We start from the raw sequence: 25,102 nt of genomic DNA on the forward strand, positions 1-25,102 counted from the left end.
GATAGGTAACCAATGCAAGGACTTGAAAACAGGTGTAATGCATCCCTGATAGGATTCTCGCTGTCATATTCTGAACATATTGAAGATTGCTCAGTGTGGATTTAATTTCCCCAGTGAACAGGATGTGCATTTATTAATTCTAGAAAAAAAAGCCTTTCTTGATTTCTCTAGTTCTTAGTTTCTCTAGTTCCCTTTAAAATAAACTATTATTCCACAATGCAGAGTATTATATGGACAGTATTTACACATGATATTGTGATTTAAAGAAATGAACACAAGCAGCTTTTCGAGATTTAAGTGTTGGCTGAGTTATTGCAGGATAAAAAACTAGAGATGTTGGTAAGAAGATAATTTTGGGATAGCTGAGGAATACACTGATAACAAGAACACTTCCTAATGGGGTTAGGCATACTTTTGATGAAGATGATGAAGTTAACAGACTGTATGTTTACATAGATACTGAAATGAGGATTGCATTTTAGATTTTGTGTAGTTGCTAGCATTGAACTGTGTGTTGGATGCACATGAATTGAAGGAATGGGCAAACATCGCTGATGCGGATCCACAGAGCCAGCATATTAAGATGTTTATAATTAGAGGCAATTTGTTTAAATAACTAGGTATGGATACTGATGTGCAAGAGAGGTGGAAAGGCTGTTTACTTAAGCCAGCACTATAAAATATTTTATTCTCAGTGAGATGCTGCCATTTCATAGTGGGTTTCTAACACTGTGTATAGTTCAATCCACACAGTGCCTTTACTTCCATCCATTTCTAATCTCTTTATCCAGTACAGAGGATTAGGAGCCTATCTTAGTAAGCAACGGACACAAGGCAGAATACACCCTGGACATAGCGCCAGTCCATCACAGGACAGACAGACACAAACACACACACACCAGGGCCAGTTTTCCCATAAACCAATTAACTTACCAGTATGTTTTGGAGTGCGAGAGGGAGTCATATCACACATATGGAGAAAAAACATGTAACCCAGAGAGAACATGCAAACCCCACACACACAGGATGGCAGGAATTGAATCTAGGACCCCAGTGCTCCAAGATAGCAATGCTAACCACTTTGCCACCATTATAAATGGATGGATATCTTAGTTATCTTTCTAGTTCACAGGTTTGCATGCATAATTTAATTTTTAAAGGCGCTGAGACATCAGGTACTACTGTTGTATTTATGAAAAAGAAACAAAACAAAAAGCATACTAACAACTGTGCCATCCTACTCTTTAGTTAATACAATTTATTATTTATAAACAGTTAACATTGTTAGCAAAATATTTTGAATTATATTTAGTCAGATTTAATGTATATTTGAACAATGAAAATATATTTTTACAAGATGCGGGGGAAAGTGCAACAACTTATTACAGTGCTAAATTTAATATTGATTGCTAATAGTTTATGCTAACACCTAACTTTCTTAATTAGGTGTAATTAAAACAGTGAACTAAGTGTAACATACCATTCAGAAATACAATCGAGAATAGTTTTGTGGTGTTTGTATGGATGAAACGTTTCTAAAATGTATAACGTAACAAATTTAAAGACGATTAAATTCTGTAATCTTTCCACTTGTAATGTCATTAGACAGAACAAGAAGTTTCTGCTTTGTCTAAGGATGGTATCAAAAAGTAGTCTAGGTGGTGAGAAAGCTGTGCTTAATGATAATTAAGTGACTTAAAAGTAAAAAGAGATGGTTCATATTGCTTGATTAATTTTAAAAACTAAGTTATAAATGCAGACGCGATCGCTGCCATAAGCGCTCCAGGCAGTAGAACGTTCGTTCTGTACTGCTGAGCTCCGCGCCTCCTCCCTCTCTCGGTGCCGCGCCCCTCTCTGACGGAGCGCAGTGGGCGGTACGCTGTTTTCAGAGCCTCTGATTGGGAAAAAAAGACCTGCTGATGAGTTTCACACAACAGGAAGAGAAAAGAATGGGATTTTTTCTCTTCGAAACATGTGCTGTCTTTATGGAATTCGTGTATTTTAAACGTTTAATTAAGAAGTAAAAACCTTACAGCGTACACAGAGATTCTGAGCTGATCACGAGGAAGAAAAATCACCCATTTTTCGCGCATAAAAAGTGGTTTTTAACTCTCGTAACCCATTTTTATAGGTTTTAAAGTCGTGCAATGTCTAAGTTAAGCAGGAACACATCATTATATCTCATTTTTTATTTCTTTAAAAAAAAAATTAAAAATCGTTTGCCCAGCCTACTTTTGGCCACCTTTCAGTATATTGCCCCATTCACTGATTTTATCCAAAAAGTGAGCCAGATGGAAAGTGTGAAGAATACCTGTTCTAAGGGGTAAACTCTCTTCATTTTGTCATTTAAAGTGCAGCTAGAAGTTTAACTTTGGGCAAAATTCTATGGTTCTTTTAACCCTAACCCTAGCCAGGCATTAAAAGCATGCCGATGTACAGTATGTACCATTTGACAGCATTTTTCACCTCAATGAAAATTTGCCTAAAGAAGACAGATTATTAAAGAAGATACATTTCCAAGAGGTTTTGAAACCTGTTTGGGTTGTTTGAGACTCATATTTTTGGGTTTGAGGAAAAAATTCAAATCTCATGATTGGAGGGCTTCTGAGACACCCTGCAGGAATGTACACTTTTCAACCCTAGCTAGGGTTAGGGTTAGCGGTCCTACACGACGTAGAGGTTTTTTACTGTCAGTGCTGCATTCCGGGCCCCCAGTTATCTTTAGGATGAGTGATAATTTGTTCCTATCTGCACTTTTAGTTTTCGAACACTTTTGGCCACCTTTCAGTATAATGCCCCATTCACTGATTTTATCCCAAAAGTGAGCCAGATGAAAAGTGTGAAGAATACCTGTTCTAAGGGGTAAACTCTCTTCATTTTGTCATTTAAAGTGCAGCTAGAAGTTTAACTTTGGGCAAAATTCTATGGTTCTTTTAACCCTAACCCTAGCCAGGCATTAAAAGCATGCCGATGTACAGTATGTACCATTTGACAGCATTTTTCACCTCAATGAAAATTTGCCTAAAGAAGACAGCTTATTAAAGAAGATACATTTCCAAGAGGTTTTGAAACCTGTTTGGGTTGTTTGAGACTCATATTTTTGGGTTTGAGGAAAAAATTCAAATCTCATGATTGGAGGGCTTCTGAGACACCCTGCAGGAATGTACACTTTTCAACCCTAGCTAGGGTTAGGGTTAGTGATCCCACACTACGTAGAAGATTTCTATTGTCAGTGCTGCATTCTGGGCCCCCAGTTATCTTTAGGATGAGTGATAATTTGCTCCTATCTTCACTTTTAGTTTTCGGACACTTTTGGCCACCTTTCAGTATAATGCCCCATTCACTGATTTTATCCCAAAAGTGAGCCAGATGAAAAGCGTGAAGAATACCTGTTCTAAGGGGTAAACTCTCTTCATTTTGTCATTTAAAGTGCAGCTAGAAGTTTAACTTTGGGCAAAATTCTATGGTTCTTTTAACCCTAACCCTAGCCAGGCATTAAAAGCATGCCGATGTATGTACCATTTGACAGCATTTTTCACCTCAATGAAAATTTGCCTAAAGAAGACAGATTATTAAAGAAGATACATTTCCAAGAGGTTTTGAAACCTTTTTGGGTTGTTTGAGACTCATTTTTTTGGGGTTTGAGGAAAAAATTCAAATCTCATGATTGGAGGGCTTCTGAGACACCCTGCAGGAATGTACACTATTCAACCCTAGCTAGGGTTAGGGTTAGTGATCCCACACTACGTAGAAGATTTCTATTGTCAGTGCTGCATTCTGGGCCCCCAGTTATCTTTAGGATGAGTGATAATTTGCTCCTATCTTCACTTTTAGTTTTCGGACACTTTTGGCCACCTTTCAGTATATTGCCCCATTCACTGATTTTATCCAAAAAGTGAGCCAGATGGAAAGTGTGAAGAATACCTGTTCTAAGGGGTAAACTCTCTTCATTTTGTCATTTAAAGTGCAGCTAGAAGTTTAACTTTGGGCAAAATTCTATGGTTCTTTTAACCCTAACCCTAGCCAGGCATTAAAAGCATGCCGATGTATGTACCATTTGACAGCATTTTTCACCTCAATGAAAATTTGCCTAAAGAAGACAGATTATTAAAGAAGATACATTTCCAAGAGGTTTTGAAACCTGTTTGGGTTGTTTGAGACTCATATTTTTGGGTTTGAGGAAAAAATTCAAATCTCATGATTGGAGGGCTTCTGAGACACCCTGCAGGAATGTACACTTTTCAACCCTAGCTAGGGTTAGGGTTAGTGATCCCACACTACGTAGAAGATTTCTATTGTCAGTGCTGCATTCTGGACCCCCAGTTATCTTAAGGATGAGTGATAATTTGCTCCTATCTTCACTTTTAGTTTTCGGGCACTTTTGGCCACCTTTCAGTATACTGCCCCATTCACTGATTTTATTCCAAAAGTGAGCCAGATGAAAAGTGTGAAGAATACCTGTTCTAAGGGGTAAACTCTCTTCATTTTGTCATTTAAAGTGCAGCTAGAAGTTTAACTTTGGGCAAAATTCTATGGTTCTTTTAACCCTAACCCTAGCCAGGCATTAAAAGCATGCCGATGTATGTACCATTTGACAGCATTTTTCACCTCAATGAAAATTTGCCTAAAGAAGACAGATTATTAAAGAAGATACATTTCCAAGAGGTTTTGAAACCTTTTTGGGTTGTTTGAGACTCATTTTTTTGGGGTTTGAGGAAAAAATTCAAATCTCATGATTGGAGGGCTTCTGAGACACCCTGCAGGAATGTACACTATTCAACCCTAGCTAGGGTTAGGGTTAGTGATCCCACACTACGTAGAAGATTTCTATTGTCAGTGCTGCATTCTGGGCCCCCAGTTATCTTTAGGATGAGTGATAATTTGCTCCTATCTTCACTTTTAGTTTTCGGACACTTTTGGCCACCTTTCAGTATATTGCCCCATTCACTGATTTTATCCAAAAAGTGAGCCAGATGGAAAGTGTGAAGAATACCTGTTCTAAGGGGTAAACTCTCTTCATTTTGTCATTTAAAGTGCAGCTAGAAGTTTAACTTTGGGCAAAATTCTATGGTTCTTTTAACCCTAACCCTAGCCAGGCATTAAAAGCATGCCGATGTACAGTATGTACCATTTGACAGCATTTTTCACCTCAATGAAAATTTGCCTAAAGAAGACAGATTATTAAAGAAGATACATTTCCAAGAGGTTTTGAAACCTGTTTGGGTTGTTTGAGACTCATATTTTTGGGTTTGAGGAAAAAATTCAAATCTCATGATTGGAGGGCTTCTGAGACACCCTGCAGGAATGTACACTTTTCAACCCTAGCTAGGGTTAGGGTTAGCGGTCCTACACGACGTAGAGGTTTTTTACTGTCAGTGCTGCATTCCGGGCCCCCAGTTATCTTTAGGATGAGTGATAATTTGTTCCTATCTGCACTTTTAGTTTTCGAACACTTTTGGCCACCTTTCAGTATAATGCCCCATTCACTGATTTTATCCCAAAAGTGAGCCAGATGAAAAGTGTGAAGAATACCTGTTCTAAGGGGTAAACTCTCTTCATTTTGTCATTTAAAGTGCAGCTAGAAGTTTAACTTTGGGCAAAATTCTATGGTTCTTTTAACCCTATACCTAGCCAGGCATTAAAAGCATGCCGATGTACAGTATGTACCATTTGACAGCATTTTTCACCTCAATGAAAATTTGCCTAAAGAAGACAGCTTATTAAAGAAGATACATTTCCAAGAGGTTTTGAAACCTGTTTGGGTTGTTTGAGACTCATATTTTTGGGTTTGAGGAAAAAATTCAAATCTCATGATTGGAGGGCTTCTGAGACACCCTGCAGGAATGTACACTTTTCAACCCTAGCTAGGGTTAGGGTTAGTGATCCCACACTACGTAGAAGATTTCTATTGTCAGTGCTGCATTCTGGGCCCCCAGTTATCTTTAGGATGAGTGATAATTTGCTCCTATCTTCACTTTTAGTTTTCGGACACTTTTGGCCACCTTTCAGTATAATGCCCCATTCACTGATTTTATCCCAAAAGTGAGCCAGATGAAAAGCGTGAAGAATACCTGTTCTAAGGGGTAAACTCTCTTCATTTTGTCATTTAAAGTGCAGCTAGAAGTTTAACTTTGGGCAAAATTCTATGGTTCTTTTAACCCTAACCCTAGCCAGGCATTAAAAGCATGCCGATGTATGTACCATTTGACAGCATTTTTCACCTCAATGAAAATTTGCCTAAAGAAGACAGATTATTAAAGAAGATACATTTCCAAGAGGTTTTGAAACCTTTTTGGGTTGTTTGAGACTCATTTTTTTGGGGTTTGAGGAAAAAATTCAAATCTCATGATTGGAGGGCTTCTGAGACACCCTGCAGGAATGTACACTATTCAACCCTAGCTAGGGTTAGGGTTAGTGATCCCACACTACGTAGAAGATTTCTATTGTCAGTGCTGCATTCTGGGCCCCCAGTTATCTTTAGGATGAGTGATAATTTGCTCCTATCTTCACTTTTAGTTTTCGGACACTTTTGGCCACCTTTCAGTATATTGCCCCATTCACTGATTTTATCCAAAAAGTGAGCCAGATGGAAAGTGTGAAGAATACCTGTTCTAAGGGGTAAACTCTCTTCATTTTGTCATTTAAAGTGCAGCTAGAAGTTTAACTTTGGGCAAAATTCTATGGTTCTTTTAACCCTAACCCTAGCCAGGCATTAAAAGCATGCCGATGTATGTACCATTTGACAGCATTTTTCACCTCAATGAAAATTTGCCTAAAGAAGACAGATTATTAAAGAAGATACATTTCCAAGAGGTTTTGAAACCTGTTTGGGTTGTTTGAGACTCATATTTTTGGGTTTGAGGAAAAAATTCAAATCTCATGATTGGAGGGCTTCTGAGACACCCTGCAGGAATGTACACTTTTCAACCCTAGCTAGGGTTAGGGTTAGTGATCCCACACTACGTAGAAGATTTCTATTGTCAGTGCTGCATTCTGGACCCCCAGTTATCTTAAGGATGAGTGATAATTTGCTCCTATCTTCACTTTTAGTTTTCGGGCACTTTTGGCCACCTTTCAGTATACTGCCCCATTCACTGATTTTATTCCAAAAGTGAGCCAGATGAAAAGTGTGAAGAATACCTTTTCTAAGGGGTAAACTCTCTTCATTTTGTCATTTAAAGTGCAGCTAGAAGTTTAACTTTGGGCAAAATTCTATGGTTCTTTTAACCCTAACCCTAGCCAGGCATTAAAAGCATGCCGATGTATGTACCATTTGACAGCATTTTTCACCTCAATGAAAATTTGCCTAAAGAAGACAGATTATTAAAGAAGATACATTTCCAAGAGGTTTTGAAACCTGTTTGGGTTGTTTGAGACTCATATTTTTGGGTTTGAGGAAAAAATTCAAATCTCATGATTGGAGGGCTTCTGAGACACCCTTCAGGAATGTACACTTTTCAACCCTAGCTAGGGTAGGGTTAGTGATCCCACACTACATAGAAGTTTTCTATTGTCAGTGCTGCATTCCGGGCCACCAGTTATCTTTAGGATGAGTGATAATTTGTTCCTATCTGCACTTTTAGTTTTCGAACAATTTTGGCCACCTTTCAGTATAATGCCCCATTCACTGATTTTATCCCAAAAGTGAGCCAGATGAAAAGCGTGAAGAATACCTGTTCTAAGGGGTAAACTCTCTTCATTTTGTCATTTAAAGTGCAGCTAGAAGTTTAACTTTGGGCAAAATTCTATGGTTCTTTTAACCCTAACCCTAGCCAGGCATTAAAAGCATGCCGATGTATGTACCATTTGACAGCATTTTTCACCTCAATGAAAATTTGCCTAAAGAAGACAGATTATTAAAGAAGATACATTTCCAAGAGGTTTTGAAACCTTTTTGGGTTGTTTGAGACTCATTTTTTTGGGGTTTGAGGAAAAAATTCAAATCTCATGATTGGAGGGCTTCTGAGACACCCTGCAGGAATGTACACTATTCAACCCTAGCTAGGGTTAGGGTTAGTGATCCCACACTACGTAGAAGATTTCTATTGTCAGTGCTGCATTCTGGGCCCCCAGTTATCTTTAGGATGAGTGATAATTTGCTCCTATCTTCACTTTTAGTTTTCGGACACTTTTGGCCACCTTTCAGTATATTGCCCCATTCACTGATTTTATCCAAAAAGTGAGCCAGATGGAAAGTGTGAAGAATACCTGTTCTAAGGGGTAAACTCTCTTCATTTTGTCATTTAAAGTGCAGCTAGAAGTTTAACTTTGGGCAAAATTCTATGGTTCTTTTAACCCTAACCCTAGCCAGGCATTAAAAGCATGCCGATGTATGTACCATTTGACAGCATTTTTCACCTCAATGAAAATTTGCCTAAAGAAGACAGATTATTAAAGAAGATACATTTCCAAGAGGTTTTGAAACCTGTTTGGGTTGTTTGAGACTCATATTTTTGGGTTTGAGGAAAAAATTCAAATCTCATGATTGGAGGGCTTCTGAGACACCCTGCAGGAATGTACACTTTTCAACCCTAGCTAGGGTTAGGGTTAGTGATCCCACACTACGTAGAAGATTTCTATTGTCAGTGCTGCATTCTGGACCCCCAGTTATCTTAAGGATGAGTGATAATTTGCTCCTATCTTCACTTTTAGTTTTCGGGCACTTTTGGCCACCTTTCAGTATACTGCCCCATTCACTGATTTTATTCCAAAAGTGAGCCAGATGAAAAGTGTGAAGAATACCTTTTCTAAGGGGTAAACTCTCTTCATTTTGTCATTTAAAGTGCAGCTAGAAGTTTAACTTTGGGCAAAATTCTATGGTTCTTTTAACCCTAACCCTAGCCAGGCATTAAAAGCATGCCGATGTATGTACCATTTGACAGCATTTTTCACCTCAATGAAAATTTGCCTAAAGAAGACAGATTATTAAAGAAGATACATTTCCAAGAGGTTTTGAAACCTGTTTGGGTTGTTTGAGACTCATATTTTTGGGTTTGAGGAAAAAATTCAAATCTCATGATTGGAGGGCTTCTGAGACACCCTTCAGGAATGTACACTTTTCAACCCTAGCTAGGGTAGGGTTAGTGATCCCACACTACATAGAAGTTTTCTATTGTCAGTGCTGCATTCCGGGCCACCAGTTATCTTTAGGATGAGTGATAATTTGTTCCTATCTGCACTTTTAGTTTTCGAACAATTTTGGCCACCTTTCAGTATAATGCCCCATTCACTGATTTTATCCCAAAAGTGAGCCAGATGAAAAGCGTGAAGAATACCTGTTCTAAGGGGTAAACTCTCTTCATTTTGTCATTTAAAGTGCAGCTAGAAGTTTAACTTTGGGCAAAATTCTATGGTTCTTTTAACCCTAACCCTAGCCAGGCATTAAAAGCATGCCGATGTATGTACCATTTGACAGCATTTTTCACCTCAATGAAAATTTGCCTAAAGAAGACAGATTATTAAAGAAGATACATTTCCAAGAGGTTTTGAAACCTTTTTGGGTTGTTTGAGACTCATTTTTTTGGGGTTTGAGGAAAAAATTCAAATCTCATGATTGGAGGGCTTCTGAGACACCCTGCAGGAATGTACACTATTCAACCCTAGCTAGGGTTAGGGTTAGTGATCCCACACTACGTAGAAGATTTCTATTGTCAGTGCTGCATTCTGGGCCCCCAGTTATCTTTAGGATGAGTGATAATTGGCTCCTATCTTCACTTTTAGTTTTCGGACACTTTTGGCCACCTTTCAGTATATTGCCCCATTCACTGATTTTATCCAAAAAGTGAGCCAGATGGAAAGTGTGAAGAATACCTGTTCTAAGGGGTAAACTCTCTTCATTTTGTCATTTAAAGTGCAGCTAGAAGTTTAACTTTGGGCAAAATTCTATGGTTCTTTTAACCCTAACCCTAGCCAGGCATTAAAAGCATGCCGATGTACAGTATGTACCATTTGACAGCATTTTTCACCTCAATGAAAATTTGCCTAAAGAAGACAGATTATTAAAGAAGATACATTTCCAAGAGGTTTTGAAACCTGTTTGGGTTGTTTGAGACTCATATTTTTGGGTTTGAGGAAAAAATTCAAATCTCATGATTGGAGGGCTTCTGAGACACCCTGCAGGAATGTACACTTTTCAACCCTAGCTAGGGTTAGGGTTAGCGGTCCTACACGACGTAGAGGTTTTTTACTGTCAGTGCTGCATTCCGGGCCCCCAGTTATCTTTAGGATGAGTGATAATTTGTTCCTATCTGCACTTTTAGTTTTCGAACACTTTTGGCCACCTTTCAGTATAATGCCCCATTCACTGATTTTATCCCAAAAGTGAGCCAGATGAAAAGTGTGAAGAATACCTGTTCTAAGGGGTAAACTCTCTTCATTTTGTCATTTAAAGTGCAGCTAGAAGTTTAACTTTGGGCAAAATTCTATGGTTCTTTTAACCCTAACCCTAGCCAGGCATTAAAAGCATGCCGATGTATGTACCATTTGACAGCATTTTTCACCTCAATGAAAATTTGCCTAAAGAAGACAGATTATTAAAGAAGATACATTTCCAAGAGGTTTTGAAACCTTTTTGGGTTGTTTGAGACTCATTTTTTTGGGGTTTGAGGAAAAAATTCAAATCTCATGATTGGAGGGCTTCTGAGACACCCTGCAGGAATGTACACTATTCAACCCTAGCTAGGGTTAGGGTTAGTGATCCCACACTACGTAGAAGATTTCTATTGTCAGTGCTGCATTCTGGGCCCCCAGTTATCTTTAGGATGAGTGATAATTTGCTCCTATCTTCACTTTTAGTTTTCGGACACTTTTGGCCACCTTTCAGTATATTGCCCCATTCACTGATTTTATCCAAAAAGTGAGCCAGATGGAAAGTGTGAAGAATACCTGTTCTAAGGGGTAAACTCTCTTCATTTTGTCATTTAAAGTGCAGCTAGAAGTTTAACTTTGGGCAAAATTCTATGGTTCTTTTAACCCTAACCCTAGCCAGGCATTAAAAGCATGCCGATGTATGTACCATTTGACAGCATTTTTCACCTCAATGAAAATTTGCCTAAAGAAGACAGATTATTAAAGAAGATACATTTCCAAGAGGTTTTGAAACCTGTTTGGGTTGTTTGAGACTCATATTTTTGGGTTTGAGGAAAAAATTCAAATCTCATGATTGGAGGGCTTCTGAGACACCCTGCAGGAATGTACACTTTTCAACCCTAGCTAGGGTTAGGGTTAGTGATCCCACACTACGTAGAAGATTTCTATTGTCAGTGCTGCATTCTGGACCCCCAGTTATCTTAAGGATGAGTGATAATTTGCTCCTATCTTCACTTTTAGTTTTCGGGCACTTTTGGCCACCTTTCAGTATACTGCCCCATTCACTGATTTTATTCCAAAAGTGAGCCAGATGAAAAGTGTGAAGAATACCTGTTCTAAGGGGTAAACTCTCTTCATTTTGTCATTTAAAGTGCAGCTAGAAGTTTAACTTTGGGCAAAATTCTATGGTTCTTTTAACCCTAACCCTAGCCAGGCATTAAAAGCATGCCGATGTATGTACCATTTGACAGCATTTTTCACCTCAATGAAAATTTGCCTAAAGAAGACAGATTATTAAAGAAGATACATTTCCAAGAGGTTTTGAAACCTGTTTGGGTTGTTTGAGACTCATATTTTTGGGTTTGAGGAAAAAATTCAAATTTCATGATTGGAGGGCTTCTGAGACACCCTTCAGGAATGTACACTTTTCAACCCTAGCTAGGGTAGGGTTAGTGATCCCACACTACATAGAAGTTTTCTATTGTCAGTGCTGCATTCCGGGCCACCAGTTATCTTTAGGATGAGTGATAATTTGTTCCTATCTGCACTTTTAGTTTTCGAACAATTTTGGCCACCTTTCAGTATAATGCCCCATTCACTGATTTTATCCCAAAAGTGAGCCAGATGAAAAGCGTGAAGAATACCTGTTCTAAGGGGTAAACTCTCTTCATTTTGTCATTTAAAGTGCAGCTAGAAGTTTAACTTTGGGCAAAATTCTATGGTTCTTTTAACCCTAACCCTAGCCAGGCATTAAAAGCATGCCGATGTATGTACCATTTGACAGCATTTTTCACCTCAATGAAAATTTGCCTAAAGAAGACAGATTATTAAAGAAGATACATTTCCAAGAGGTTTTGAAACCTTTTTGGGTTGTTTGAGACTCATATTTTTGGGTTTGAGGAAAAAATTCAAATCTCATGATTGGAGGGCTTCTGAGACACCCTGCAGGAATGTACACTATTCAACCCTAGCTAGGGTTAGGGTTAGTGATCCCACACTACGTAGAAGATTTCTATTGTCAGTGCTGCATTCTGGGCCCCCAGTTATCTTTAGGATGAGTGATAATTTGCTCCTATCTTCACTTTTAGTTTTCGGACACTTTTGGCCACCTTTCAGTATAATGCCCCATTCACTGATTTTATCCCAAAAGTGAGCCAGATGAAAAGCGTGAAGAATACCTGTTCTAAGGGGTAAACTCTCTTCATTTTGTCATTTAAAGTGCAGCTAGAAGTTTAACTTTGGGCAAAATTCTATGGTTCTTTTAACCCTAACCCTAGCCAGGCATTAAAAGCATGCCGATGTATGTACCATTTGACAGCATTTTTCACCTCAATGAAAATTTTCCTAAAGAAGACAGATTATTAAAGAAGATACATTTCCAAGAGGTTTTGAAACCTTTTTGGGTTGTTTGAGACTCATTTTTTTTGGGTTTGAGGAAAAAATTCAAATCTCATGATTGGAGGGCTTCTGAGACACCCTGCAGGAATGTACACTATTCAACCCTAGCTAGGGTTAGGGTTAGTGATCCCACACTACGTAGAAGATTTCTATTGTCAGTGCTGCATTCTGGGCCCCCAGTTATCTTTAGGATGAGTGATAATTTGCTCCTATCTTCACTTTTAGTTTTCGGACACTTTTGGCCACCTTTCAGTATATTGCCCCATTCACTGATTTTATCCAAAAAGTGAGCCAGATGAAAAGTGTGAAGAATACCTGTTCTAAGGGGTAAACTCTCTTCATTTTGTAATTTAAAGTGCAGCTAGAAGTTTAACTTTGGGCAAAATTCTATGGTTCTTTTAACCCTAACCCTAGCCAGGCATTAAAAGCATGCCGATGTATGTACCATTTGACAGCATTTTTCACCTCAATGAAAATTTGCCTAAAAAAGACAGATTATTAAAGAAGATACATTTCCAAGAGGTTTTGAAACCTGTTTGGGTTGTTTGAGACTCATATTTTTGGGTTTGAGGAAAACATTCAAGTCTCATGATTGGAGGGCTTCTAGTTTTCTATTGTCAGTGCTGCATTCTGGGCCCCCAGTTAGTGAGTAGTGTGTAAATGCTGATCCTTACCCTACCTGGGGTGTCCACTGAGCATTTACGCGAACTCTATCTGAAGTTCACTAGGTATGGGAATTTGACATGTTCCCCAAACCAAAAGGAATGAGTGGGAAACAATCAAGACCATGGATAAAAGCACTTGCATTTGAATGAGTTTCAAGCATGCTTGGGTACTCGTGTGATCTGAGTGACTCAGTTTTGGAATACAACTGTCGCGTGGTGAACCGCGACATCCAGGCACCCCTGAGTTTCAGAAAAAAAAAATTCTGCGATTTTCACGAAACCACTTTTCTTCAACTTGACTTGGGCTAAAAATCCATCCCTGAAAATAAAAATTCTCTGAGTAGTGTGTAAATGCTGATCCTTACCATACCTGGGGTGTCCACTGAGCATTTCCGCGAACTCTATCTGAAGTTCTCTGGGCATAGGATTTGGACATGTTCCCCAATCCAAAAGGAATGAGTGGGAAACAATCAAGACCACGGATAGAAGCACTTGCATTTGAATGAGTTTCAAGCATGCTTGGGTACTCGTGTGATCTGAGTGACTCAGTTTTGGAATACAACTGTCACGTGGTGAAAAGCGACATCCAGGCACCCCGGAGTTTCTGAAAAAAAATTTTCTGCGATTTTCACGAAACCACTTTTCTTCAACTTGACTTGGGCTAAAAATCCATCCCTGAAAATAAAAATTCTCTGAGTAGTGTGGAAATGCTGATCCTTACCCTACCTGGGGTGTCCACTGAGCATTTCCGCGAACTCTATCTGAAGATCACTGGGTATGGGATTTTGACATGTTCCCCAAACCAAAAGGAATGAGTGGGAAACAATCAAGACCACAGATAGAAGCACTTGCATTTGAATGAGTTTCAAGCATGCTTGGGTACTCGTGTGATCTGAGTGACTCAGTTTTGGAATACAACTGTCGCGTGGTGAACCGCGACATCCAGGCACCCCAGAGTTTCTGAAAAAAATTTTTCTGCGATTTTCACGAAACCACTTTTCTTCAACTTGACTTGGGCTAAAAATCCATCCCTGAAAATAAAAATTCTCTGAGTAGTGTGTAAATGCTGATCCTTACCATACCTGGGGTGTCCACTGAGCATTTCCGCAAACTCTATCTGAAGTTCACTGCGTATGGGAATTTGACATGTTCCCCAAACCAAAAGGAATGAGTGGGAAACAATCAAGACCATGGATAAAAGCACTTGCATTTGAATGAGTTTCAAGCATGCTTGGGTACTCGTGTGATCTGAGTGACTCAGTTTTGGAATACAACTGTCGCGTGGTGAACCGCGACATCCAGGCACCCCGGAGTTTCTGAAAAAAAATGTTCTGCGATTTTCACGAAACCACTTTTCTTCAACTTGAATTGGGCTAAAAATCCATCCCTGAAAATAAAAATTCTCTGAGTAGTGTGTAAATGCTGATCCTTACCATACCTGTGGTGTCCACTGAGCATTTCCGCGAACTCTATCTGAAGTTCTCTGGGCATTGGATTTTGACATGTTCCCCTACCAAAAGGAATGAGAGGGAAACAATCAAGACCACGGTTAGAAGCATTTGCATTTGAATGAGTTTCAAGCATACTTGGGTACTCGTGTGATCTGAGTGACTCAGTTTTGGAATACAACTGTCGCGTGGTGAACCGCGACATCCAGGCACCCCGGAGTTTCTGAAAAAAAATTTTCTGCGATTTTCACGAAACCACTTTTCTTCAACTTGACTTGGGCTAATAATCCATCCCTGAAAATAAAAATTCTCTGAGTAGTGTGTAAATGCTGATTCTTACCCTACCTGGGGTGTCCACTGAGCATTTACGCGAACTCTATCTGAAGTTCACTGGGTATGGGAATTTGACATGTTCCCCAAACCAGAAGGAATGAGTGGGAAACAATCAAGACCATGGATAAAAGCACTTGCATTTGAATGAGTTTCAAGCATGCTTGGGTACTCGTGTGATCTGAGTGACTCAGTTTTGGAATACAACTGTCGCGTGGTGAACCGCGAAATCCAGGCACCCCGGAGTTTCTGAAAAAAAATTTTCTGCGATTTTCACGAAACCACTTTTCTTCAACTTGACTTGGGCTAAAAATCCATCCCTGAAAATAAAAATTCTCTGAGTAGTGTGTAAATGCTGATCCTTACCATACCTAGGGTGTTCACTGAGCATTTCCGCGAACTCTATCTGAAGTTCTCTGGGCATGGGTTTTTTACATGTTCCCCAAACCAAAAGGAATGAGTGGGAAACAATCAAGACCACGGATAGAAGCACTTGCATTTTAATGAGTTTCAAGCATGCTTGGGTACTCGTGCGATCTGATTGACTCAGTTTTGGAATACAACTGTCGCGTGGTGAACCGCGACATCCAGGCACCCCGGAGTTTCTGAAAAAAAATGTCTGCGATTTTCACGAAACCACTTTTTTTCAACTTGACTTGGGCTAAAAATCCATCCTTGAAAATAAAAATTCTCTGAGTAGTGTGTAAATGCTGATCCTTACCATACCTGGGGTGTCCACTGAGCATTTCCGCGAACTCTATTTGAAGTTCTCTGGGCATTGGATTTTGACATGTTCCCCATACAAAAAGGAATGAGTGGGAAACAATCAAGACCACGGATAGAAGCACTTGCATTTGAATGAGTTTCAAGCATGCTTGGGTACTCGTGTGATCTGAGTGACTCAGTTTTGTAATACAACTGTCGCAATGTGATCTGTGACATCCAGGCACCCCGGAGTTTCTGAAAAAAAATTTTCTGCGATTTTCACGAAACCACTTTTCTTCAACTTGAATTGGGCTAATAATCCATCCCTGAAAATAACAATTCTCTGAGTAGTGTGTAAATGCTGATTCTTACCCTACCTGGGGTGTCCACTGAGCATTTACGCGAACTCTATCTGAAGTTCACTGGGTATGGGAATTTGACATGTTCCCCAAACCAGAAGGAATGAGTGGGAAACAATCAAGACCATGGATAAAAGCACTTGCATTTGAATGAGTTTCAAGCATGCTTGGGTACTCGTTTGATCTGAGTGACTCAGTTTTGGAATACAACTGTCGCGTGGTGAACCGCGAAATCCAGGCACCCCGGAGTTTCTGAAAAAACATTTTCTGCGATTTTCACGAAACCACTTTTCTTCAACTTGACTTGGGCTAAAAATCCATCCCTGAAAATAAAAATTCTCTAAGTAGTGTGTAAATGCTGATCCTTACCCTACCTGGGGTGTCCACTGAGCATTTCCGCGAACTCTATCTGAAGTTCTCTGGGCATTGGATTTTGACATGTTCCCCAAACCAAAAGGAATGAGTGGGAAACAATTAAGACCACGGATGGAAGCACTTGCATTTGAATGAGTTTCAAGCATGCTTGGGTACTCGTGCGATCTGATTGACTCAGTTTTGGAATACAACTGTCGCGTGGTGAACCGCGACATCCAGGCACCCCGGAGTTTCTGAAAAAAAATTTTCTGCGATTTTCACGAAACCACTTTTCTTCAACTTGAATTGGGCTAAAAATCCATCCCTGAAAATAAAAATTCTCTGAGTAGTGTGTAAATGCTGATTCTAACCCTACCTGGGGTGTGCACTGAACATTTCCGCGAACTCTATCTGAAGTTCTCTGGGCATGGGTTTTTGACTTGTTCCCCAAACCAAAAGGAATGAGTGGGAAACAATCAAGACCACGGATAGAAGCACTTGCATTTTAATGAGTTTCAAGCATGCTTGGGTACTCGTGCGATCTGAGTGACTCAGTTTTGGAATACAACTGTCGCGTGGTGAACCGCGACATCCAGGCACCCCGGAGTTTCTGAAAAAAAATTTTCTGCGATTTTCACGAAACCACTTTTCTTCAACTTGACTTGGGCTAAAAATCCATCCCTGAAAATAAAAATTCTCTGAGAAATGTGTAAATGCTGATCCTTACCCTACCTGGGGTGTCCACTGAGCATTTCCGCGAACTCTATCTGAAGGTCTCTGGGCATGGGTTTTTGACATGTTCCCCAAACCGAAAGGAATGAGTTGGAAACAATCAAGACCACGGATAGAAGCACTTGCATTTGAATGAGTTTCAAGCATGCTTGGCTACTCGTGCGATCTATTTGACTCAGTTTTGGAATAAAACTGTCGCGTGGTGAACCGCGACATCCAGGCACCCCGGAGTTTCTGAAAAAAAATTTTCTGCGATTTTCACGAAACCACTTTTCTTCAACTTGAATTGGGCTAAAAATCCATCCCTGAAAATAAAAATTCTCTGAGTAGTGTGTAAATGCTGATTCTAACCCTACCTGGGGTGTGCACTGAACATTTCCGCGAACTCTATCTGAAGTTCTCTGGGCAATGGTTTTTGACATGTTCCCCAAACCAAAAGGAATGAGTGGGAAACAATCAAGACCACGGATAGTAGCACTTGCATTTTAATGAGTTTCAAGCATGCTTGGGTACTCGTGTGATCTGAGTGACTCAGTTTTGGAATACAACTGTCGCGTGGTGAACCGCGACATCCAGGCACCCCGGAGTTTCTGAAAAAAAATTTTCTGCGATTTTCACGAAACCACTTTTCTTCAACTTGACTTGGGCTAAAAATCCATCCCTGAAAATAAAAATTCTCTGAGAAGTGTGTAAATGCTGATCCTTACCATACCTGGGGTGTCCACTGAGCATTTCCGCGAACTCTATCTGAAGGTCTCTGGGCATGGGTTTTTGACATGTTCCCCAAACCGAAAGGAATGAGTTGGAAACAATCAAGACCACGGATAGAAGCACTTGCATTTGAATGAGTTTCAAGCATGCTTGGCTACTCGTGCGATCTGTTTGACTCAGTTTTGGAATAAAACTGTCGCGTGGTGAACCGCGACATCCAGGCACCCCGGAGTTTCTGAAAAAAAATTTTCTGCGATTTTCACGAAACCACTTTTCTTCAACTTGAATTGGGCTAAAAATCCATCCCTGAAAATAAAAATTCTCTGAGTAGTGTGTAAATGCTGATTCTAACCCTACCTGGGGTGTCCACTGAACAATTCTGCGAACTCTATCTGAAGTTCTCTGGGCATTGGATTTTAACATGTTCCCCAAACCTAAAGGAATGAGTGGGAAACAATCAAAACCACGGATAGAAGCACTTGCATTTGAATGAGTTTCAAGCATGCTTGGGTACTCGTGTGATCTGAGTGACTCAGTTTTGGAATACAACTGTCGCGTGGTGAACCGCGACATCCAGGCACCCCGGAGTTTCTGAAAAAAAATTTTCTGCGATTTTCACGAAACCACTTTTCTTCAACTTGACTTGGGCTAAAAATCCATCCTTGAAAATAAAAATTCTCTGAGTAGTGTGTAAATGCTGATCCTTACCATACCTGGGGTGTCCACTGAGCATTTCCGCGAACTCTATCTGACGTTCTCTGGGCATTGGATTTTGACATGTTCCCCATACCAAAAGGAATGAGTGGGAAACAATCAAGACCACGGATAGAAGCACTTGCATTTTAATGAGTTTCAAGCATGCTTGGGTACTCGTGTGATCTGAGTGACTCAGTTTTGGAATACAACTGTCGCGTGGTGAACCGCGACATCCAGGCACCCCGGAGTTTCTGAAAAAAAATTTTCTGCGATTTTCACGAAACCACTTTTCTTCAACTTGAATTGGGCTAAAAATCCATCCCTGAAAATAAAAATTCTCTGAGTAGTGTGTAAATGCTGATTCTAACCCTACCTGGGGTGTGCACTGAACATTTCCGCGAACTCTATCTGAAGTTCTCTGGGCATGGGTTTTTGACATGTTCCCCAAACCAAAAGGAATGAGTGGGAAACAATCAAGACCACGGATAGTAGCACTTGCATTTTAATGAGTTTCAAGCATGCTTGGGTACTCGTGTGATCTGAGTGACTCAGTTTTGGAATACAACTGTCGCGTGGTGAACCGCGACATCCAGGCACCCCGGAGTTTCTGAAAAAAAATTTTCTGCGATTTTCACGAAACCACTTTTCTTCAACTTGACTTGGGCTAAAAATCCATCCCTGAAAATAAAAATTCTCTGAGAAGTGTGTAAATGCTGATCCTTACCATACCTGGGGTGTCCACTGAGCATTTCCGCGAACTCTATCTGAAGGTCTCTGGGCATGGGTTTTTGACATGTTCCCCAAACCGAAAGGAATGAGTTGGAAACAATCAAGACCACGGATAGAAGCACTTGCATTTGAATGAGTTTCAAGCATGCTTGGCTACTCGTGCGATCTGTTTGACTCAGTTTTGGAATAAAACTGTCGCGTGGTGAACCGCGACATCCAGGCACCCCGGAGTTTCTGAAAAAAAATTTTCTGCGATTTTCACGAAACCACTTTTCTTCAACTTGAATTGGGCTAAAAATCCATCCCTGAAAATAAAAATTCTCTGAGTAGTGTGTAAATGCTGATTCTAACCCTACCTGGGGTGTCCACTGAACAATTCTGCGAACTCTATCTGAAGTTCTCTGGGCATTGGATTTTAACATGTTCCCCAAACCTAAAGGAATGAGTGGGAAACAATCAAAACCACGGATAGAAGCACTTGCATTTGAATGAGTTTCAAGCATGCTTGGGTACTCGTGTGATCTGAGTGACTCAGTTTTGGAATACAACTGTCGCGTGGTGAACCGCGACATCCAGGCACCCCGGAGTTTCTGAAAAAAAATTTTCTGCGATTTTCACGAAACCACTTTTCTTCAACTTGACTTGGGCTAAAAATCCATCCTTGAAAATAAAAATTCTCTGAGTAGTGTGTAAATGCTGATCCTTACCATACCTGGGGTGTCCACTGAGCATTTCCGCGAACTCTATCTGACGTTCTCTGGGCATTGGATTTTGACATGTTCCCCATACCAAAAGGAATGAGTGGGAAACAATCAAGACCACGGATAGAAGCACTTGCATTTGAATGAGTTTCAAGCATGCTTGGGTACTCGTGTGATCTGAGTGACTCAGTTTTGGAATACAACTGTCGCAATGTGATCTGCGAGATCCAGGCACCCCGGAGTTTCTGAAAAAAAATTTTCTGCGATTTTCACGAAACCACTTTTCTTCAACTTGAATTGGGCTAAAAATCCATTCTTGAAAATAAAAATTCTCTGAGAAGTGTGTAAATGCTGATTCTTACCCTACCTGGGGTGTCCACTGAGCATTTACGCGAACTCTATCTGAAGTTCACTGGGTTTGGGAATTTGACATGTTCCCCAAACCAAAAGGAATGAGTGGGAAACAATCAAGACCATGGATAAAAGCACTTGCATTTGAATGAGTTTCAAGCATGCTTGGGTACTCGTGTGATCTGAGTGACTCAGTTTTGGAATACAACTGTCGCGTGGTGAACCGCGACATCCAGGCACCCCGGAGTTTCTGAAAAAAAATTTTCTGCGATTTTCACGAAACCACTTTTCTTCAACTTGACTTGGGCTAAAAATCCATCCTTGAAAATAAAAATTCTCTGAGTAGTGTGTAAATGCTGATCCTTACCATACCTGGGGTGTCCACTGAGCATTTCCGCGAACTCTATTTGAAGTTCTCTGGGCATTGGATTTTGACATGTTCCCCATACCAAAAGGAATGAGTGGGAAACAATCAAGACCATGGATAAAAGCACTTGCATTTGAATGAGTTTCAAGCATGCTTGGGTACTCGTGTGATCTGAGTGACTCAGTTTTGGAATACAACTGTCGCGTGGTGAACCGCGACATCCAGGCACCCCGGAGTTTCTGAAAAAAAATTTTCTGCGATTTTCACGAAACCACTTTTCTTCAACTTGAATTGGGCTAAAAATCCATCCCTGAAAATAAAAATTCTCTTAGTGTGTAAATGCTGATTCTAACCCTACCTGGGGTGTGCACTGAACATTTCCGCGAACTCTATCTGAAGTTCTCTGGGCATGGGTTTTTGACATGTTCCCCAAACCAAAAGGAATGAGTGGGAAACAATCAAGACCACGGATAGAAGCACTTGCATTTTAATGAGTTTCAAGCATGCTTGGGTACTCGTGCGATCTGAGTGACTCAGTTTTGGAATACAACTGTCGCGTGGTGAACCGCGACATCCAGGCACCCCGGAGTTTCTGAAAAAAATTTTTCTGCGATTTTCACGAAACCACTTTTCTTCAACTTGAATTGGGCTAAAAATCCATCCCTGAAAATAAAAATTCTCTGAGTAGTGTGTAAATGCTGATTCTAACCCTACCTGGGGTGTCCACTGAACAATTCTGCGAACTCTATCTGAAGTTCTCTGGGCATTGGATTTTAACATGTTCCCCAAACCTAAAGGAATGAGTGGGAAACAATCAAAACCACGGATAGAAGTACTTGCATTTGAATGAGTTTCAAGCATGCTTGGGTACTCGTGTGATCTGAGTGACTCAGTTTTGGAATACAACTGTCGCGTGGTGAACCGCGACATCCAGGCACCCCGGAGTTTCTGAAAAAAAATTTTCTGCGATTTTCACGAAACCACTTTTCTTCAACTTGACTTGGGCTAAAAATCCATTCTTGAAAATAAAAATTCTCTGAGTAGTGTGTAAATGCTGATCCTTACCATACCTGTGGTGTCCACTGAGCATTTTCGCGAACTCTATCTGAAGGTCTCTGGGCATGGGTTTTTGACATGTTCCCCAAATCAAAAGGAATGAGTTGGAAACAATCAAGACCACGGATAGAAGCACTTGCATTTGAATGAGTTTCAAGCATGCTTGGGTACTTGTGTCATCTGAGTGACTCATTTTTGGAATACAACTGTCGCGTGGTGAACCGCGACATCCAGGCACCCCGGAGTTTCTGAAAAAAAATTTTCTGCGATTTTCACGAAACCACTTTTCTTCAACTTGAATTGGGCTAATAATCCATCCCTGAAAATAAAAATTCTCTGAGTAGTGTGTAAATGCTGATTCTTACCCTACCTGGGGTGTCCACTGAGCATTTACGCGAACTCTATCTGAAGTTCACTGGGTATGGGAATTTGACATGTTCCCCAAACCAGAAGGAATGAGTGGGAAACAATCAAGACCATGGATAAAAGCACTTGCATTTGAATGAGTTTCAAGCATGCTTGGGTACTCGTGTGATCTGAGTGACTCAGTTTTGGAATACAACTGTCGCGTGGTGAACCGCGAAATCCAGGCACCCCGGAGTTTCTGAAAAAAAAATTTCTGCGATTTTCACGAAACCACTTTTCTTCAACTAGACTTGGGCTAAAAATCCATCCCTGAAAATAAAAATTCTCTAAGTAGTGTGTAAAAGCTGATCCTTACCCTACCTGGGGTGTCCACTGAGCATTTCCGCGAACTCTATCTGAAGTTCTCTGGGCATTGGATTTTGACATGTTCCCCAAACCAAAAGGAATGAGTGGGAAACAATAAAGACCACGGATAGAAGCACTTGCATTTGAATGAGTTTCAAGCATGCTTGGGTACTCGTGCGATCTGATTGACTCAGTTTTGGAATACAACTGTCGCGTGGTGAACCGCGACATCCAGGCACCCCGGAGTTTCTGAAAAAAAATTTTCTGCGATTTTCACGAAACCACTTTTCTTCAACTTGAATTGGGCTAAAAATCCATCCCTGAAAATAAAAATTCTCTGAGTAGTGTGTAAATGCTGATTCTAACCCTACCTGGGGTGTGCACTGAACATTTCCGCGAACTCTATCTGAAGTTCTCTGGGCATGGGTTTTTGACATGTTCCCCAAACCAAAAGGAATGAGTGGGAAACAATCAAGACCACGGATAGAAGCACTTGCATTTTAATGAGTTTCAAGCATGCTTGGGTACTCGTGCGATCTGAGTGACTCAGTTTTGGAATACAACTGTCGCGTGGTGAACCGCGACATCCAGGCACCCCGGAGTTTCTGAAAAAAATTTTTCTGCGATTTTCACGAAACCACTTTTCTTCAACTTGAATTGGGCTAAAAATCCATCCCTGAAAATAAAAATTCTCTGAGTAGTGTGTAAATGCTGATTCTAACCCTACCTGGGGTGTCCACTGAACAATTCTGCGAACTCTATCTGAAGTTCTCTGGGCATTGGATTTTAACATGTTCCCCAAACCTAAAGGAATGAGTGGGAAACAATCAAAACCACGGATAGAAGTACTTGCATTTGAATGAGTTTCAAGCATGCTTGGGTACTCGTGTGATCTGAGTGACTCAGTTTTGGAATACAACTGTCGCGTGGTGAACCGCGACATCCAGGCACCCCGGAGTTTCTGAAAAAAAATTTTCTGCGATTTTCACGAAACCACTTTTCTTCAACTTGACTTGGGCTAAAAATCCATCCTTGAAAATAAAAATTCTCTGAGTAGTGTGTAAATGCTGATCCTTACCATACCTGGGGTGTCCACTGAGCATTTCCGCGAACTCTATCTGACGTTCTCTGGGCATTGGATTTTGACATGTTCCCCATACCAAAAGGAATGAGTGGGAAACAATCAAGACCACGGATAGAAGCACTTGCATTTGAATGAGTTTCAAGCATGCTTGGGTACTCGTGTGATCTGAGTGACTCAGTTTTGGAATACAACTGTCGCGTGGTGAACCGCGACATCTAGGCACCCCGGAGTTTCTGAAAAAAAATTTTCTGCGATTTTCACGAAACCACTTTTCTTCAACTTGACTTGGGCTAAAAATCCATTCTTGAAAATAAAAATTCTCTGAGTAGTGTGTAAATGCTGATCCTTACCATACCTGTGGTGTCCACTGAGCATTTTCGCGAACTCTATCTGAAGGTCTCTGGGCATGGGTTTTTGACATGTTCCCCAAATCAAAAGGAATGAGTTGGAAACAGTCAAGACCACGGATAGAAGCACTTGCATTTGAATGAGTTTCAAGCATGCTTGGGTACTTGTGTCATCTGAGTGACTCATTTTTGGAATACAACTGTCGCGTGGTGAACCGCGACATCCAGGCACCCCTGAGTTTCAGAAAAAAAAAATTCTGCGATTTTCACGAAACCACTTTTCTTCAACTTGAATTGGGCTAAAAATCCATCCCTGAAAATAAAAATTCTCTGAGTAGTGTGTAAATGCTGATTCTAACCCTACCTGGGGTGTCCACTGAGCATTTCCGCGAACTCTATCTGAAGTTCTCTGGGCATTGGATTTGGACATGTTCCCCAAACCTAAAGGAATGAGTGGGAAACAATCAAAACCACGGATAGAAGCACTTGCATTTGAATGAGTTTCAAGCATGCTTGGGTACTCGTGTGATCTGAGTGACTCAGTTTTGGAATACAACTGTCGCGTGGTGAAACGCGACATCCAGGCACCACTGAGTTTCAGAAAAAAAAAATTCTGCAATTTTCACGAAACCACTTTTCTTCAACTTGATTTGGGCTAAAAATACATCCCTGAAAATAAAAATTCTCTGAGTAGTGTGTAAATGCTGATCCTTACCATACCTGGGGTGTCCACTGAGCATTTCCGCGAACTCTATCTGAAGGTCTCTGGGCATGGGTTTTTGACATGTTCCCCAAACCGAAAGGAATGAGTTGGAAACAATCAAGACCACGGATAGAAGCACTTGCATTTGAATGAGTTTCAAGCATGCTTGGCTACTCGTGCGATCTGTTTGACTCAGTTTTGGAATAAAACTGTCGCGTGGTGAACCGCGACATCCAGGCACCCCGGAGTTTCTGAAAAAAAATTTTCTGCGATTTTCACGAAACCACTTTTCTTCAACTTGAATTGGGCTAAAAATCCATCCCTGAAAATAAAAATTCTCTGAGTAGT

Source organism: Lepisosteus oculatus, chromosome 7 (genome assembly GCF_040954835.1).
Source record: "Lepisosteus oculatus isolate fLepOcu1 chromosome 7, fLepOcu1.hap2, whole genome shotgun sequence".
Taxonomy (NCBI): Eukaryota; Metazoa; Chordata; class Actinopteri; order Semionotiformes; family Lepisosteidae; genus Lepisosteus; species Lepisosteus oculatus.